Raw genomic sequence first — 14,120 nt, 5'->3', positions numbered from 1 at the left:
TTATTGTCTATGTGTTCTTTATAGTTGTTCCTGCAAAACTTTCACCCTTTCCCCCATTATCCCTTCCCCTCTCTCCTCTGGTTACTGTCAGTTTGTTTTTAATTTCAGTGTCTTTGGTTATATTTTGCTTGCTTGTTTTGTTGATTAGGTTCCAGTTAAAGGTGAGATCATATGGTATTTGTCTTTCATCACCTGGCTTATTTCACTTAGCATAATGCTCTCTATTTCCATCCATGCTGTCCCAAAGAATAGGAGCTCCTTCTTTCTTTTTCCTGCATAGAATTCCATTTTGTAAATGTACCATACTTTTTTGATCCATTCATTTACTGATGGGCACTTAGGTTGCTTCCAGCACTTGGCTATTGTAAATTGTGCTGCTGTGAACATTGCAGTGCGTAGGTTCTTTTGGATTGGTGTTTCAGGGCTCTTATGATAAAATCCTAGCAGTGGAATTGCCAAGTAAAAAGGCAGTTCTATTTTTAGTTTTCTGAGGAAATTCTCTACTGTTTTCCATAGTAGCTACATGAGTCTGCAATCCCACCGACAGTGCACTAGGGTTCCCATTTCTCCACAACCTCTCCAACACTTGTTTGTTGCCTTGTTTATGATGGCCATTCTGACCAGTGTGAAGTGGTATTTCATTGTGGTTTTAATTTGCATCTCTCTGATAGCTAGCAATACTGAGTATATTTTCATATGTTTCTGGACCCTCTGTATGTCCTCCTTGGAGAAGTGTCTATTCAAGTCCTTTGTCCATTTTTTAATTGGGTTGCTTGTCTTCTTAGAGTGGAGTCGTGTGAATTCTTTATATATTTTGGAGATCAAACCCTTGTCTGAGGTATCATTGGCAAATATGTTTTCCCATACAGTTGGTTCTCTTTTCATTTTAATGCTGTTTTCTTTAGAATGCAGAAGCTTGCTATTTTGATGAGATCACATTTGTTTACTCTTTCCTTTATGTCCCTTGCTCTAGGGGACATATTGGTGAAAATAGTGCTGTGTGGAATATCTGAGATTTTCCTATGTTCTCCAGAAGGACTTTTATGGTGTCATGACTTATATTTAAGTCTTTTATCCACCTTGAATTTATTTTTGTGTATGGTGTAAGTTGGTGATTGAATTTCATTTTTTTGCATGGAGCTGTTCAGCTCTCCCAATGCCATTTGTTGAAGAGGCTATACTTACTCCATTTTATGCTTCTTCTTCCTTTGTCAAATATTAATTGACCATAGAGACTTTGGTTTATTTCTGGGTTCTCTATTCTGTTCCATTGGTCCATGTGTCTCTTCTTATGCCAGTACCAGGCTGTTTTGATTACAGTGGCCTTGTAATACAGTTTGATATCAGATTTTATGATCCCTCCTACTTTTTTCTTCTTTCTCAAAATTGCTGTGGCTATTCAGGGTCATTATGGTTCCATATAAATTTTTGAAGTGTTTGTTCTATATCTGTGACATATGCCATTGGTACTTTAATAGATACTACATTGAATCTATAAATTCCTTTAGGTAGTATGGACATTTTGATGATGTTAATTCTTCCAATCTTTGAACGTGGTATATGTTTCCATTTGTTTGTGTCTTCCTTAATTTCTTTCTTCAGTATTGTGTAGTTTTCTGAGTACAGGTCTTTTACCTCCTTGGTTAACTTTATTCCTAGGTATTTTATTTTTCTTGTTGCTATATCAAATGGGATTTTTTTCCTGATTTCTGTTTGTGATACTTCATTGTTAGTATACAAAAATGCCTTTGATTTCCGATATTGACTTTATATCCCATTATTTTGCCAAATTCATTTATTTGGTGGAGTCTATAATATTTTCTATATACACTATCACGTCATCTGCAAACAATGACAGTTTTGTTTCCTCCTTTCCAATTTGGATGTCTTTTATTTCCTTTTCTTGTGTGATTGCTGTGGCTAGGACTTCCAATACTATGTTGAATAGAAGTGGTGAAAGTGGAAAACCTTATCTTGTTCCTGATCTTAGTAGGAAAGATTTTAGTTTTTGCCCATTGAGTGTGATGTTGGCTGTAGGTCTTTCATATATGACCTATATTAGGTTCAGGAATACCCCTGTATTCCCACTTTGCTGAGTGTTTTAACCATAAATGGTTGCTGTATCCTATCATATGCTTTTTCCTCACCTATTGATATGATTGTGTGAATTTTGTCTTTGCTTTTGTTTATGTGATGTATTATGTTTATTGATTTGTGAATATTGTACCATCCTCTCATCCCTAAGATGAATTCCATTTGGTCATGATGTACAATCTCTTTAATATATTACTGGATGTGGTTTGCCAACATTTTGTTAGGATTTTAGCATCTATGTTCATCAGTGATATTGGCCTGAAGTTTTCTTTCTTTCTTGTGTCTTTATCTGGTTTTGGGATTAGAATGATGCTGGCCTCACAAAAAGAGTTTGGGAGTCTTCCATCTTCTTGGATTTTTTTTTTGAATAGTCTGTGAAGGATAGGGGTTAGCTCTTCCTTAAATGCTTTGTAGAATTCTCCTGTGAAACCGTCTGTTCCAGGGCTTTTGTGTGTTGGGAGTTTTTCCATTACTGCTTGAATTTCATCAGCTGTTATTGGTCTGTTTAGGTTTTCTGTTTCTTCTTCATTCAGTTTTGGAAGATTATATTTTTCTAGAAATTTGTCCATTTCACCTAGGTTTTCAAATTTTTTGGCATATAGTTCTTCATAGTACTTTCTTACAATCCTTTGTATTTCTCTGGTATCAGTTTTGATCTCTCCTCTTTCATTTCTGATTGTGTTTATTAGGGTCCTCTCTCTTTTTTTCTTAGTGAGTCTGCTTAAAGGCTTGTTGATTTTGTCTATCTTTTCAAAGAACCAGCTCCTGGATTTATTGATCCTTAGACTTATGTTTTTGGTCTCTATGTCATTTAATTCTGCTCTGATGTTAGTTATTTCCTTCCTTCTACTTGCTCTGGGCTGTCTTTGTTGTTGTTTCTTGAGTTCTTGTAGGCATAGGGTTAGGTTGTTTATTTGAAATGTTTCTATCTTTTTTAGGCAGGCCCATATCACAATGAACTTCCTTCTCAGGACTGCCTTCACTGTGTCCCATAAGTTTTTGATTGTTGTGAGTTCATTTTCATTTGTTTCCAGAAACCTTTTGATTTCTTCCTTAGTCTTATTCTTGACTCATTCATTGTTCAATAGCATACTATTCAAGCTCCATAAGTTTAAGTGTTTTTGAATTTGTTCCTTGAGGTTGGTTTCTAGATTCAGTCCCTTGTGGTCAGAGAAAATGCTTGTTATGATTTCAATTTTCTTGAATTTGTTGAGGCGTGTTTTGTGTCCTATCATGTGGTCTATCTTTGAAAATGTTCCATGTGCATTTGAAAAGAATATGTATTTTGCTTCTTTGGGGTGAAAAGCTCCATATATATATATCAGTTAAATCCATTTGAGGTAGGACATTGTTCAGTGCTGCAATATCTTTGTTGATATTTTGTTTGGAAAATCTGTCCATTATCAACAGTGGGGTGTTGAAATCCCCTGCTATAATTGTGTTACTGTCAATATCTTTCTTGAAGTCCTCCAAGATTTTCTTTATGTATTTGGGTGTTCCTATGTTGGGTGCATATATAGTTACAATGTTTATGTATTCTTGATGGATTCTTCCCTTGAGTATTATGAAATGACCTTCTGGGTCTCTTTTTATGGTCCTTTTTTGGAAGTCTATTTTGTCAGATATGAATATTGCGACCCCAACTTTTTTTTCCTGTTCATTTGCTTGGAAAATTTGTTTCCAGCCCTTCACTTTCAGTCTGTGTAGGTCTTTTGTTCTGAGGTGGGTCTCTTGTAGGCAGCATATATGTGGGCCATGATTTCTTATCCACTCAGCTATTCTATGTCTCCTTTGGTTTTCATTACTTAGAATATTCCTTGCCATTCTCTTCTGGCTTGGAGCGTTTCCATTGAGAAGTCAGCTGCTGGTCTTTCAGGGCTTCCTTGTGGTTACTTCTGGCTTCTCCCTTGCTGCCTTTAAGATTCTCTCTTTATCTTGGAATTTTGCCATTTTAATTATGATGTGTCTTGAAGTGGGTCTCTTTGGGTTCCTCTTGATTGGGACTCTCTGTGTTTCCTGGATTTGTGTGACTTTTTCTCTCATCATATTAGGGAAGTTTTCCATCATTACTTTATCAAACAGGTTTTCTATCCCTTGCTCTTCTTCTTCTCTTTCTGGTATCCCTATTATACAGATACTGTTTCATTTCATGTTGTCTTGGAGCTCCCTTACCACCTGTTCATTCTTTCTGAGCCTCTTTTCCTTTTCTTGCTCTTTCTGGGTGTGTTTTTTTCCCCCTACCTCTCCTCCAGCTTGCTGATTCAATCCTCTGCTCCATCCAGCTGGCTTGTATTTCCTCCTAGTGTGATTTTTATTTCTGAGGTTTTGTTGTTCACTTCTTCCTGGTTTTTGTTTATAGTTTCTATTTCCTTTTTCATACTGTTGTAGTTCTCACTCAGTTCTTTGTAGTTGTCTGTGAGTTTCTTGAGCATCTTTATAACTATTATTTTTGAATTCTATATCTGATAGTTTACTTACCTCCATTTCATTTAGCTCTTTTAGTGAAGAGTCTACCATTGCTTTTGAATGCATGTTCTTTTTTGGTCTCCCCATTTTAGGTGACTGTTTTTGTTTGCTTCTCCACTTACTGATGTTTTGCTTTGCTAGCTGTCTTTGTAGGGTAAACCTCTATGGTAGGAATTTTATGGGATTCAATGGTGTGGCATCTTTGATCTCCTTGTCTGGATGCTCTAGCTTTGCCCTTTCTTCTGTTTATGTAGGCTCTCTTGTTGTACTTGAGTTTTTACCTTTTGGTGGGTCCTTTGTTGGTGGTTTCTCTTCTCTGGCAGGTATACTGATGTTTTCAGCTCCCACCTATTCATGTACGTGATCAGTGGCAGTGGGTAGGCAAAATGGATTAAGACAGCATGAGAGTATTTTATGGGATTTAAAGTACCAGCAAGAAGAGAAGAGATAGGAGATTCTTTGGATAAGTATAGCATTAACTGTGATATTTCACCCAGCAGGCTACTTTTTATAAAATGTGAATGATAAGACTCTTGTTAGAGGGGAGGAGGATTGTGAGCTAAATCCAGAAAACAGAGTGCTTGTGCAAGGTTAGATGATGAGATATAGTGAGAGTAAAGGACAGAAAATAGACGTAGTGTGAGAGAGAACAGAGTTAACCACAATAATAGTAATGCTCAGGAATAAAGTCAAGCAGGATAAAATCAGGGGGGTTGCTGTGTAGTATGTACAACTGTATGGAACAAAAATTATTTACAATAGTACTGGAACAACAATAATATGACAAGAATATATGATTTGGATAACCAGAATAGAAAGTATGTGATCAAGCGTAGTGTGTAATTGGAACATGAGTGAAGTGAAAGAAGGAAAATTAAAATACAATGAAGAGGAAATAAGGACAACCAGTCAAATAATGCAATTAAACAGAGAAATAAAATGAGGAAAATTAAATATATGGAAGAGAAATAAAAAAAAACTAGTAAAATAAAAGTTGTAAAAATAATGAGAAAATGATAATAATACACATAAACAATAAAATGCCAGTTCTATGGGATAGCAAAGTAACATTTACCTCAGTTTCTCAATTTTGGGGTTTAGCCTTGTGCTCCCCTTTTCAATCTGTCTCTGGACCCTTCATAACTCCAGGTCTTATTGCCTCACTTTGGGGGGAAGGGGGAAAAGTAAGACGAAAGAAAAAAACTAAGCTTCCTGCTGACTTTAAACCGGCTCAGCGAGTTCTGCTGGTCTTCCTGAATGCCACAGGAAGAGTGGGGATGGGCTCTGCTTTTCTTCCTTCTATGGTTTTGAGAGGATGGGGACCAGATCTGGGCTGCAATATTCACAGCTGCCCAGTCTCCAGCCCAGGTTCCCCGTGAGCTGCCAGGCTTAAATCAGCCATTGCTGAGTGCACAATCTGCACTCAGTCTCTGAGTGCAGAATGTGAGTCAAGCTTGAGCATGTGGTTCCACTAAGGCCCTCAGCCTCTGGGCACATGCAGCTCAAATCCTCCTCAGGGCAAGCCAGCCACTGCTCGAGTGTTCCTCACAAATCAGCTGCCCACCATTCTTAACAAGCACACAGCTTTTCACACAGCCCAACTTTCCAACCATTCCAGAGACTATCCAAGTCAGGGTCTGACATGGCCCAACTTTTCCCTTCTTCGGGTGTTGCCCGGCATCCCAATTTCTCTGGTGCCAGTGTCCATAGTCCCAGCGGATGTATATTGCCTCATGTGTCTTCCATGTCCTCTCTATTCCTCCAGTGACTTCCAGCATCCAGGTCCCTCCTGGTGCTGGGCTACCCTCCCTGCTCTGGTAGGGGAGGGAGCTGGTGATCTAACTCTCCTCCCCGTATTCTGCGGCAGGTGCTGGCTAGGGAGCCACAGTGGCCTACAACCCTGCGCAGATCCCAGGGACCTTACCATCCCAGCACACTCTCCTCACCATCTGCTTTTCAATGTCCTTTACAATTTTTGGGCTCCAAACTTCATATAAACTGGGATTCAGTTGGCTGTTCACTCTGTTCCTCAGAAGATCAGCCCAAGTTGCAGGTTGGTCCTTGTCAGGGAGCATGCAAGAGGTAGCTGGTCAATGTTTCTCTCTCATGTCAATGATTCTCTCCCTTTTTTTCTCCTTTGCTTCCCCTCTCTCTGATGCTCCAACAGCAGCAAAGCAGTCTAGATCTGTGGTTTGAGGTAGGCATTAATTTTAGAAAATACTTGGCCATTATCACTTCAAATGTTTTTTTTTGTCTCATATTCTTTCTCTCTGCTCCATCTGGGATTCCAATTACATTATTATACCATTTGATATTTTCCTTCAACTTTTGGTTGCTGTGTTCTGTTTTCCCCCCCATTTCATTTTTTTCTTCTTTACCAGTTTATGCAACTTCTATTGACTTGTTTTCAAGTTTCATGATTCTTTCTTTTGGATTTTGATTTTTCTTGCCATTTTGTATGTGTTCCCCTGGCCCCCCACCTCCGCCATCATATGTTGAGGTCCTGTTTAGAGATAGAGTCTTTGGGAGGTAATTAGGCTTTGATGAGGTCATGAGGATGTGACAGGATTAGTGCTCCTCTGAGAAGAGGCGCCCATAGAACTTTATTTCACTCTTCCTCCACTGTGTGAAGACACAACAAGAAAGCCATCTGAAAGTCAGGTTGAGAGCTCTTATAAGAATCCAACCATGCACGCTGACACCCTCATCTTCCTTGGACTTCCCAGGCTTTAGGACTGTGAGAAATAAATTTATGCTGTTTAAGCCACCCAGTCTATGGCATTTTGTTATGATAGCCTGAGCAGACTAAGACAATCTCACATTTTTTTTATCAGTTAGATGTGTCATATTAAGATAATAGATCCTGAAGTAAATATGTTTTATCCTTAAAGATAAGCATGCCTTTCCTTCTGCTAGGCCCTTGGTAATGTTGGGTATTTGTGTTAGTTTTTTCTGGAGTTAAATTGGATTTGAAGTTTTTGTTGCTATGATTAACCTTAGTGCACCACAGCTTCAACTTTTTTTAACAATACCTTGTGTGGAATATTTGCCAGAGTGTTTCTCTCAATATCTGCTCTATACTTTGCTTTATGTCTCTCTGCTTTGTTTTGAGAGTTTCCTTTGAACTTCTCCCCAGGAAAAATCTGTCTTTTACAGCTTTCCTAGCTGTATTCCATTCTTATTTTTACTTGATGCTCATTAGAGTGGTTATGGGAGTGAGGGTGAGAAAGTCATAGTTCTCTGATGTTCTAATTGTGCCAGTTTTAGTCAGACATTGTCAGCCTGCTTCTTGTGGGTCTTCACTAGTGTTCCTGCCCTTCCTCCAAATCTAGTGCTGAGCCAGAACCTATTCCCAGGGGTAAATTTTTTTCTCATTTTGTGCCCCAGTTTCAGTGGACTCACACCAATGCCCTAAGGATACAGTTTTGTTATCATTATCCCTGCAGTTTAAGCTTTCTGTTCCATAAGGAAGATAGAATAGATGGGTTTGGGCAGAGTTTTAGCAGCAATTTCTGGTCCTCCTTATCCAGCCATCCTTGTGAGGAAAATTTCCACAGAATAACCTCTAATTTTTCTTGTGAGCTCCTGGTGATGTTTTCATAGAAAAGGTGTAAAATTCCAGGGTCTTCACTGTGTAACACTAGTTCACACCCAGGCTTTAGCAATTTATTACAATTTTCCAGCTCATTTTGGTTACTAGATTATATAGTATCTGGAGGCATTTGCATCAGGTAATCAAATGTTCTCATCTTGTTTTTCCATGTAGGGTCTTGTCTTTCCCTAAATTTGGGGTTACATGTTTGTCTTCTGACAGAAGTTCTGTTAAGGAGTCCAGAATCTATATTAGTTTGAAGTTTGTCCAGCATTTTCTTATTTTAAGGGTGGGAATAACTCTCTTATTGCTCTCTACATCTCTGAGGTGAAACCAGAATTAGTCTTAATAATTTTTCATATGCAATTTTTGGGATTTAACAAGAATAACCAGACAGACAAGTTTGCTGAAAAGAAAGTTAACATACAATACAAACTGAATGTCTATATACCAGCCAGAAACAATACACATTTTTTAAATGATACAATTTACCATGAAACTGTATTGATACCTAAAAAGAAACCCTATGAAGATGTGTAGAATTACTACCAAAAAATAAAAAATACAACAAATAGTTAAAGAAAGTAAAGAATATAAAAAATCTGTATATAATACAGATGTATATAATAAGTTCAAAAATTGGAAGGCTCAATAATATAAAAATGACAACTCCCAATTTGATCTATCAAGGTAAGGCACCCTAATAGAGAGCCTACCAGATGTTTGTGAAACTTAGCAAGCTGATTATAAAATGTGTGTGGAAGGACTTGCTCTAGTAGATATCAAGATTTGTTATAAAGTTATAATAATTAAAAGAGTGTGATTTTAGCACAAGAGTTGGGATAGAATAGAAAATAAAAAATCAGATCACATGTATATACACTTGACTTTTGGAAAAGCTGACACTGCTGAGTAGAGAAAGGAATCTGGATATCCCTAGGAAAACAGTGAAACTTAACTCCCTACTTCACACCTGAGTTTTATGTGGATTGTAGATCTAAATGTAAAAAGCAAAATATTATGCTCCTAGGAGAAAACAGAGGAGAATACCTTGATAACCCTAGGGAGGGCAAGTGTTTCTTAAATGAAACCCTAAAACCTTAAGAATATTCAAGAAAAAGATTAATAATTACCTTAACTGATATAAATAATGAAAATATATGTTTACCAAACAATATCATTAAGAGAGCAAAAAGGCAAATCACAAATTGGGAGAAGAGATTTTGAACCTATATAACCACAAAAATACTCTAGATATGTATTCCATATCTAGAATACATAAGAAACTCCTACAAATCAATAAGAAAAGAATAGAATATTGAATAGATAAATAAGCAAAAGATTCCATCAAAGCCAACAAAGGGATATTCAGAAGTCCCATTAACATTTGAAAAAGTGCTCAATTTCATTAATCATCAGAGAAATGCAAAATAAACCACAGTGCAATACTATTAAACACCCGCCAGTAGAGCTATATAATTTAAAAGGCTGCCGATCACCTGGAGTGGAAGATGAAGAACATGATTAGCTATCTGATGAGGTTAAGATGACAAAGATGGGTAAAGTGACTTAGCAGGATTTTCATTCATATTGGATAATGCAGAGATGAACATGGAAGTCAAAAGTTGAGGCCTAGTTGAGAAAAAGCTCAGAAGACCTTCAGTAGAGTTTTGTCAAGAAGAAACTCTTTGTCAGCACCTGTATTTATTTAGTTATTTTAAATTATTTATTATTGTTCAATTACAGTTGTCTGCATTTTCCCCTCCCCCCTCCCCCCACCCCAGCCAAATACACCTCCCTCCCTTGCTTCCACACTCCCCCTTGGTTTTGTCCATGTGTCCTTTATAGTAGTTCCTGAAAACTCTCCCCTTACATCATGCCCTCTCCCTCCCCTCTGGCTATTGTTAGATTGTTCTTAATGGCAATATTTCTGGTTATATTTTGTTTTCTTTTTTCTTTTGTTGATTAGGTTCCAGCTAAAGGTGAGATCATATAGTATTTGTCTCTCACCGCCTGGCTTATTTCACTTAGCATAATGCTCCCCAGTTCCATTCATGCTGTCCCAAATGGTGGGAGCTCCTTCTTTCTCTCTGCTATGTAGTACTCCATTGTGTAAATGTACCATAGTTTTTTGATTCACTCATTTACTGATGGGCACTTAGGTTGCTTGCAGCACTTGGCTCTTATAAATTGTGCTGCTATGAACATTGGGGTGCATAGGTTCTTTGGATTGGTGTTTCAGGGCTCTTAGGATATAATCCCAGCAGTGGAATCAGCACCTGTATTTAAAAGAGGGCTGTAAGGAAGATTCAAGATGGTGGTGGAGTAGGTGGAAGCTACACTAACCTCCTCCCAGGACCAAACTGGAATTATAAGTAAATTCTAGAAAAATCATCCTAAATAAATAACTGAACACTAGCTGGAGAGAAGCCTTATAACCAAGAACTTGACAGAAGAAACCACATTGCCACAACAAGACTGATAGGAAGTGCAGAGGCACAAGAGGACTGACTGAGCTCCCACAGGTGGCAGCTGAAATTCCTGGGGGACTCCCCCTGAGAACTGTGGGGTCTAAACCCCAAGTGGACTTCCAGTCAAAATGAATGCATAGGTAGACACACTGTGCCTCCTCACACAACCAAAAGAAGGACAACAAATTTAAAAACAAAAACAACCAGAACTGGCAGAAACTCAAACTGTATGGAAGTCCAAAAACCAAACAGTTAAAAAAGAAATATTCATCCAGACCAGTAGGAGGGGCAGAGACAGACAGCTGTGTGGAGAGGACCCGTGGCAGGGAAGCAGCCAGAGGACTGAGACTGGTAAGGCAGCGCTAGTGGAGTGGGTGGTCCCTCATTCACATGCAGATAAAGTGGGAGGAACAACTGAAGAACATGGTAGACCACACAAAACAGGGTCCTAGTATGGGGAATAAAGCCTCAAAACCTCTGATGGAAAAAACCTGTGGGGGTTGAAGCAGCAGTGGGAGAAACTCCCAGTCTCACAGGAGAGCTCTTTAGAGAGACCCACAGGGTCCTAGAATGTACACAAAACCACCCACCTGAAAATCAGCACCAGAAGGGCCCAATTTGATTGTGAGTAGGCGGGAAGTGACTGAAAACTAGCAGAGAGCAGAGCAAGCGGCACTGTTGCCCCTCAGATCCCTCCCTCATACACAGTGTCACAACCCAGCAATGTGAGTTGCCCCACCCTGGTGAACACCTAAGGCTCCGCCCCTCACTATGTAACAAGCACGTCAAGACAAAAAGAAATGGCTCAAAGGAAAGAATAGATCAAAGCTGGAAAATGTAGAAGTGAAAGAACTTATAAGTATGACACATGGACATGACTAAAGGGGGGGATGTGGGTGGGAGAGGGTGTACAGGGTGGAGGGGAGTGAAGGGGGGAAAATGGGACAACTGTAATAGCATAATCAATAAAATATATTTTTTGAAAAAATATATTTTAAAAAAGCTCCAGAAAAAATACAACTAAGCAACAAAGAGGTAACCAACCTATCAGATGCACAGTTCAAACACTGTTAATCAGGATGCTCACAGAATTGGTTGAATATGGTTGCAAATTAGAGGGAAAAATGAAGGCTATGAAAAGTGAAAAAATGGAAAATGTACAGGGGACCAACAGTGAAGGGAAGGAAACCAGAACTCAAAGCAACAGTTTGCAGCAGAAGGAAGAAAGAGACATTCAACCAGAACAGAATGAATAAACAAGAATTTTAAAAAAATGAGGAGAGACTTAGGAACCTCCAGGACATCTTCAAACATTCCAAAATCTGAATCATAGGGGTGCCAGAAGGGGAAGAGATAGGGCAAGAAATCGAAAACTTATTTGAAAAAATAATGAAGGAGAACTTCCCCAATCTGGCAAAGAAAATAGACTTTCAGGAAGTCCAGGAAGCTCAGAGAGTCCCAAAGAAGTTGGACCCAAGGAGGAACACACCAAGGCACATCATCATTATATTACCCAAGATTAAAGATAAGGAGGGGGGTGGATATAAGGAGAGACTCTTAAAAGCAGCCAGAGGAAAGGAGTTACATACAAAGCAGTTCCCATTAGACTATCAGCTGATTTCTGGAAAAAAAAAAAAAACTTTACAAGCAAGAAGGGGCTGGAAAGAAGTATTCCAAGTCATGAAATGTAAAGACCTACATCCAAGATTATTCTATCCAGCAAAGCTATCATTTAAACTAGAAGGGCAGATAAAGTGCTTCCCAGAAAAGGTTAAGTTAAAGGAGTTCATCATCACCAAGCCCTTATTATATGAAATGTAAAAGGGACTTATCTAAGAAAAAGAAGATAAAAAATATGAACAGTAAAATGACGATGAAATCACAGCTATTAACAACCAAACCTGAAAAACAAAAAACAAACAAACAAACAAAACAATAAAAAAATCTAAGGAAACAAATAGAATGGGAACAGAACCACAGAAATGGAGATCACATGTAGGATTATCAGTAGGGGAGCTGGAGGGGGAGAGAGGGGGGAAAAGTACAGGGAATAAGAAGTATAAGTGGTAGGTAGAAAATAGACAGGGGGAGGTTAAGAGTAGTGTAGGAAATAGAGAAACCAAAGAACTTCTATGTACAACCCATGGACATGAACTAAAGTGGAGCGGAATGCAGGTGGGAGGTAGTGTGCAGGGTGGACTGGAATAAAGGGGGGAAATGGGATAACTATAATAGCATAATCAATAAAATATATTAATAAAATAAAAAATAAATAAGCCCCAAGTGGGGCTCCCCATCATAGAACACCAAAACTGGGAAAGGAACCCAAAATAACACCTGGCTGTGAGATGCAGAGGGACTTTCTTCTGCCAGGGAGAGATGACTAGAGATGCAGAGAGCCTCATAAAGGGCCAATGTACAAAATATCTATAGCCAGTTACCCAGGGCTCCAGCAATGGAAGGGCAGAGCACGCTAGAGTGACATATAGAAAGTCTGGGATTGATGCCACGGGGGAGAGAGCTAAGGGTCAGCTGCCAGGATCCCTGTGCTGAGTCATTCCCCATAGTACAGAAGCCATCTTTCTCACTCCCTCCATGGGAAGAAGCAATTGCCCTACCCACAGGAATCCCTATTGCACCATCCTATGGAACTTATGCCAGACTGCTAAGGAGTATAGTTGGAGGCTATTTCAGTGAATAAACTGAGCAGAAAGCCTTCAGGCAAAGGCAGAGCTCTGAGAGCTCTGAGAACTCTGAGACTTTAGCTGACCCCAGACCCAATGGGGGTAAAAGCCAGACTTGCTACACGGTTTGGTCCTTTTTGCATACACCCAGGCCCAAGAGGAAGTCACAAGTAGTGGATTGCTGATAGCTCCAAACAAATTGCCCAGGACCAGTCATAGGCAGTGTGTGACATAGGTCTACACCAGAGACTTTGCAAATCAACTTAATACATAGAAACAAAACAAAGAGGCAGCCAAAATGGGAAGAAAAAGAAACAGGCCCCAAAAGAACAAGAGAATTCTCCAGAAGAAGAGCTAAATGAAACAGAGGAAAGCAATATATCAGATATAGAGTTTAAAATAAAGATTATAAGGATACTCAACAGCATGAAAACAATACATAGAAACCATAGAAAAGGACCAGTCCAAAATAAAGACTGCAATATCTGAAATAATACACTGGAAGAAATGAACAGGTTAGATGAAGCAGAAGATCAAATCAGCAATATGGATGATGAGGTAGAAAAAAACACCCAAGAAGAGTAGCAAAAAGAAAAAAGAATTTTAAAAAATGAGGAGAGTTTAAGAAGCCTTTCAGACAACATGAAGCATAATAACATTCACATCATAGAAATACCAGAGGGAGAAGAGAGTGAGCAAAGGATCAAGATCCTATTTGAAGAAATAATGACCAAAAACTTTCCTAATCTGGTGAAGGGAAAAGACATAAAAGTCCAGGAAGTGCAGAGTCCCAACCAAGATGGATCCCAAAAG

The sequence above is a fragment of the Phyllostomus discolor genome, chromosome 2 (assembly GCF_004126475.2).
Source record: "Phyllostomus discolor isolate MPI-MPIP mPhyDis1 chromosome 2, mPhyDis1.pri.v3, whole genome shotgun sequence".
Classification (NCBI taxonomy): Eukaryota; Metazoa; Chordata; class Mammalia; order Chiroptera; family Phyllostomidae; genus Phyllostomus; species Phyllostomus discolor.
Note: the sequence above shows the minus strand (reverse complement) of the source record.